Source organism: Mastomys coucha, chromosome X, assembly GCF_008632895.1.
Source record: "Mastomys coucha isolate ucsf_1 chromosome X, UCSF_Mcou_1, whole genome shotgun sequence".
In the NCBI taxonomy this organism is placed as follows: domain Eukaryota; kingdom Metazoa; phylum Chordata; class Mammalia; order Rodentia; family Muridae; genus Mastomys; species Mastomys coucha.
This window is the reverse complement of record NC_045030.1, coordinates 93241982-93247560: the sequence shown is the minus strand read 5'-3', so window position 1 is coordinate 93247560 and position 5579 is coordinate 93241982. Positions and strand designations below refer to the sequence as shown.

Here is a 5579-nt window from a genome sequence, read left to right as displayed (position 1 = left end):
GCTCCGAGGGTACTAGTTAGTTCATGTTGTTGTTCATCCTAAGGGGCTACAAACCCCTAAGCTCCATACATCTTACTACTTACATCTTACTACTTTCTTCTTATTCTTATTTCCTACTTACTCCTATTCCCTACATCTTACTTACTCCTATTCTTACATACATCTTACTTCTATTCCTTACATCTTACTTCTATCCTTACATCTTCTATCCTTACATCTTACTTCTATTCTTACATCTTACTTCTATTCCCTACATACTTACTCCTAATTCTATTACATCTTACTTACTATCCCTACAACTTACTTCTATCCTTATATACTTACTCCTAATTATCTACATACTCCATTTTCAGCCCCCAGCCCTTGTGGGTTAAATACTTTCCCTGGTCCCAATCAGCATCGGCTACGTGGCAAAGCATATTAGGCTACAAGAAATCATGCCAGCTTTCATCACAAACTAGAGGCACCCAGCTTTTCCAACTAAGGGCTTATCAATGCTCTCTGCTCTGGCCGGAGACCAGGTGTTCAATATATATATATAGGGTGGCAGCTGCGGCTCCCCACAAAAGGCACAGATTTAAAAAGTCAGACAGACGTTTAAACAGACACAGAACAATTGGGGTACCTGCTAGAGCATGATCCTCTGATCTCCAGTCAATGGTCCTGCTAGAGGAGGGCCTTCCCAGCCAATGCACCATGATGTAAGATTTGGAGAGCCACGTCTTACATCCAGGATGTCATCCCACTCACGAAGACACAGAAACAGAGATCAATGCAATAAGCAAGAGGTTTAATAATGATTCAGTATACTGGGGTCGTCCTGAAATTGGGGCAAAGGTGACCCCGAGGAACAAAAGCACACACTTTTTATACCCTTTCAGAACAGCATGAGTTAGTTATCTCTCATTGGTGGAGCTCATTGTTCTTTGTTTCCATTGCCCTTTGTACCCCAGGTGAGGAGGAGATACCTGTTGCACCTAGAAGGGGAGGAGGGAGATCCACCCCCTAATGGGGACATTTCCTGGAACTGAGCATTACACCTTGCAATTAGGGCATCTCCTGGGGATGGATGTTTATTTAGTAAATTCTTTTGAAGCCCTCTGACTTTAAGCTTAATGGACATTCCTGGCTTCCTGGTATTTTTATGAAGTGTCCCTGTTTGCTCAGTTCTTACAATGTTCTATTGATATGAACTAGTAATGGACACTAGACATCTCTACACAAGACATTGGGACACACTGTAATAAAGGCTAAGTGAAGAGAAAAAACAGATTGTCTAAGACCTCAATTGTGTGTACTTCACCAGATAAAGTTCAGAAATTCAATTCCGTGCTAATGTTGCAGTCATCCTTTCCCCAAATCCTTTCAAAAGAGATTAGGTTCCTTTTACTTTATTACCATAATAAAATGTACAGCCAGAATTCTGAGATAAAAGAACTTGCTGCTATAGAAGTTGTAATAGAAGAAGCTGTAAAGTTAGGTGTTAGCCTGAAAAATTGCCATAAAGGCAATCTTCCACAGAGAAAACACCTTCTAATATCTTGTAGCAGAATATGTACCATTAGATATATAATCTGATTTTCAAAAGTCTTTAATATTTTAAACACACCATAAAGCATCATTAGTTATGATTGATATTTTATTGATGATAGAACTGCTAGTTAATCAACTATTTCGAGGTAAACTCATTGCTTAAATAATGAGTGCCTTAGGGTTTCTATTGTTGGAATTAAATACCATGACTTGCCATTTGGAAAAGAAAGGATTTTATTTATATTTTGTCTTACGGCTTGCATTCTATCATTGAACAGAAACCAGGGCAGGAACTCAAGGCAGGACCTGGAAGGCATAAATTGATGCTGGGGCCATAAAGGAATAAATGTTGCTTACTGGCTTGTTCCTCGTGGCTTACTCTGCCTGTTTTGTTTTGTTTTGTTTTGGGCAACCTAAGAGGAACCACCTGATGACTGATCAATCATCAATCATGAAAGTGCCCTACAGACTTGCCTGTAGGCAAATATTGTTGAGGCATTTTTCTCAATTAAGATTCCATACTCACAAATGACTAGCATGTGTCAAATTGATATAAAACTAGCTAGCACAAAAAGCATTATTTTTAAGTTTGCTACTAAACATTTAAAAACTTTTTAATCATACTCTATTTTTCTCTCTCTTGCTTCCTTCATGTCCTATCCTCTTTTGCTTTAGAGTCAACTTTTCCTGGTGAGATGGAAAAAGCATGATGACTGTGCTCTCACTTCTTTTCTCAAGTAAGAAACTGTGTTCTCATTATCATATGCAGTGTCAGTACAGGTTTCCTTTGGGAAAGAAGGACCAATGTCACAATCAGGGCCATGTCTCTGAATTTTCATAGTAGAGCAAGGGAATTTTTATAATGTGACCCATGGACATCTTTCAACAGATGTTGTTTTTACAAACAAACAAGAGACATTTCACACACATATTTTTATGCCTGTCTTCTTTGTCTACAGGAGCCTCAGTGAAATAAATGACAAAGGAGATTTTGCAAAGACAAGCTACATCGCTTTAGTTTCGATAAAAGGAACCATGAGACATTACACAAAAGCCAATATTATTTTTAATATAACTAACATAATATATATTGATGTACTTTGAGAGTAACACACAGATTCAAGCCATATGAATATTTTAATATGCAGTTAAATCATTTTATGGTACAATAACAGCATTATAATAATATGCTACTGGGCATTTGTAAGGAAGATATGCTAACTTTGTCTTAATCTTTATTTCATTCTCCTAAATCATGTCTCTGACTCGAGTAAACTATTTCTTAACCTACCTAGTGCTTTCATTGATATTACCTAACTTGTTCTTCAGAGCAATTTGGCTTATGGGAAAGACAGATAAAACTGTTTCCAATGTGCTAATATGACCAAAAAACCACATAAAAGCTAACTGACCTAAGAAGTAAAAGTCAGAAACCAGAGACTCAGAGTTTCTGTATCATACTCCAAAAAAGGCTGATGGCAAGAATCTAAGTACTGAATCATGAAGGTTACCACAAATGGATAACAAATAGTGGTTTCTTTTCTTCTCTTTTTTACATTTATTTTTCATCCAATATATTTTTATCATATTCTTTCGCCTCCCCAAATTCTTCTCAGATTCTCCTCACCTCTGTACCTACCCATCTTCATGGTTTTCCTCTCTCCTGTCTCTGACAAAAAGCAAAATAAAAAAAAAAAGAAAATAAAAAAAAAGAAAATTGAAACAAACAAACTTTTAAAAATATGACAGTAAATACAGAAAAGAAAACAACCCCCAAAACAAAACAAAATAAAACAAAAATCAAATACATGTAAAAAAAATCTCATAGACCTTATTTTGTATTTTGTATTGGCAAACTGCTCCTGGGTACGGGGGCCCCACCCTGGAATATGGCTGATTTACCCAGTGACAGGCCACCTTTTTCATCAGATATCAGTTTCAAATAACTTCTTAGGGGTAGGACTTGTTTCTACTTCCCTGTCTCGTGCTAGGGTCTGTCTGGATTGGACCTGTGCAGGTCTTGCCTGTGGTGCCACAGTGTCTCTGCGTTCATGTGTGCATCAGTCCTGTTGTGTCTGGAAGACACTGATTTCTTAGAGTCACCCACCACCTATGGCTCTTACAGCTTTTCTGCTTCCTCTTCCACATAGATTCCTGAGTTTTGAGGAGAGGGACTTAAAGAAAACATCTCATTTAAGACTGAGTGCTCTCAAGTTTCTGGTTCTCTGCATATTGTCCAGTTGTGGATCTTCATATGGCTTTTCAAAAGGCTTTAGTGTTGGTTGTCCCTCCCCATATTCCCTCCTTTATACTGCCATCCTCTCCCCCATTTAATCCTCCTATTCTAGTTTCCTCCTAATCTCTTTACAACACTATATTTTATTTCTGCTTTATTTTATTTTCTCTCCTCCTGTCCTTTTCTGTCCAGTTCTCCGTGCGTCTCTGTTCTTCCCACACCTCCCCTTTCAGGCAGACCGCCTTGTAACTCACTACAGACTTGAATTAGTGATAGCCTTGCCTGTCCTTCATGAATGCTGGAATTCCAAGTCTATAGCCGAAACTAGAGCTTTTAGCTTGTTTGGAGTGTGGTGCAAGAGGGGCTTGTATATAATGCAAAAGACAAGCTTCTCATTTGAACTAAATCTATGTCTTCTGTGGTTATAATTGAGAAAACCATTTTGCTCAGAGGCTTTCTTTTCAAAAACCAGTGTAAATTTCAGAACAAATTATTTTGTATCTCAGTGTGTTCTTTTGGGTACTTGATAACTGCCAATGGAGCCCACTAATAGATATCATTGTTTCATGAGCTACAAGTCCTCTCAGAATCAGCTCTTAGGACACCTTGTTCTCTGTGGGTGTAATTCAGTCACGTTGCCTGAAGCAGATTGGATGGTTCATACCAGCATTTTAAACATGAATTTATTTCCTCCGTTGAGGTCTTTCAAACCAGATGAACCTGTTAACGATCATTAGAAGTGCCATCATTAAATAACGAAGAAGACGGCTTGAGTATCTAACAGTAACTTGGTAAGTAGGTGGCTCATGGAAAGTATGATGCTTTGTTACTTGATCTAAAATCAGTCTTATATCTTCTGGCAGTTTAATTATGCCTTTTCAAAAGTATGTTTTTGTTTGCAAGTTTTGCTACACTTCAAAATTTGCTTTTGTTTTCCTATTTGCTATCATCTGAGTTTCAATTAATGGTACTAAAGCTTTTTTTCACTACATTGGCAAATCCTGGGCATTTAAAGTAGTGAAATCGGTGAGCTAAGGCTTGCATAGATGTGATCTCAACTTAGGCCTGTTAAAATATATTGTGGAAGTAAAAATAATTTTCAGTTTATAGAACTTGGGGAATTATAATATGCTATAATGATGCTGTGACTGAACATCAGAAAGATATATGAACAAGTGGTCTAGAGCAACAGACTTACTTGATGTGTCAGTTGCTTTGAGTAAATATAGGGAAAACTTAATGAATTTCATCCTGGGGTGAAGTTGCAAAAGCTGTGTCATACACTTCAATTATTCCTTTGCAGCTGCATATTTTTGACCCCAGGGTAGTTGCTAAAGCATATTAAAAACTCCTTAAGTAAAAAAATATTTAAAACTGTTACTTTTTTCGTTAACAACACTTAAAAGTCTTCAAGTTGCTGAAAATGAAATAGTACTAAATTCAAGGTATGGTATTCTTTATAAAACTGACTTGTTTATAAACATAAATATTATGTTTTTGATTCTTCATTTGAGTTTAAGTTATATTTCTAGGAAGAAACTTTTCAAATATAAGAGAACTGTGACAAAATGGCAGAAGAAGAACTCTGACGTAAATATTTATTTATTTTTCCATCAGTAAATGTAGTTAGTTCCTTCGTATTTTCATGGATTTGGGAAGGGGAAAGATATTTGTTAACACCTTGCTTGATTTTCTCATGACTTAGCATTTGGTCTTTTTATCAATCCTATTTCATCTTCCATCAACTTCCTGTAACTTGGTCTCAAGTCTCTTTTAAGAATTTGGGGTGAGTGAGGTAACCCAATCACAA

At 36.9% G+C, this 5579-nt stretch overlaps 1 long non-coding RNA gene across 1 annotated transcript in view; it reads left to right on the top strand.

Moving 5' to 3' along the window:
- Positions 1 to 4468: 4468 nt before the first annotated feature.
- Positions 4469 to 5579, top strand: part of LOC116086750 — a 499581-nt gene continuing 498470 nt past the window's right edge. The window contains exon 1 of the long non-coding RNA XR_004117106.1: positions 4469 to 4560. This is a non-coding gene — a long non-coding RNA (uncharacterized LOC116086750). The remainder of the gene's footprint in view (positions 4561 to 5579) is intronic.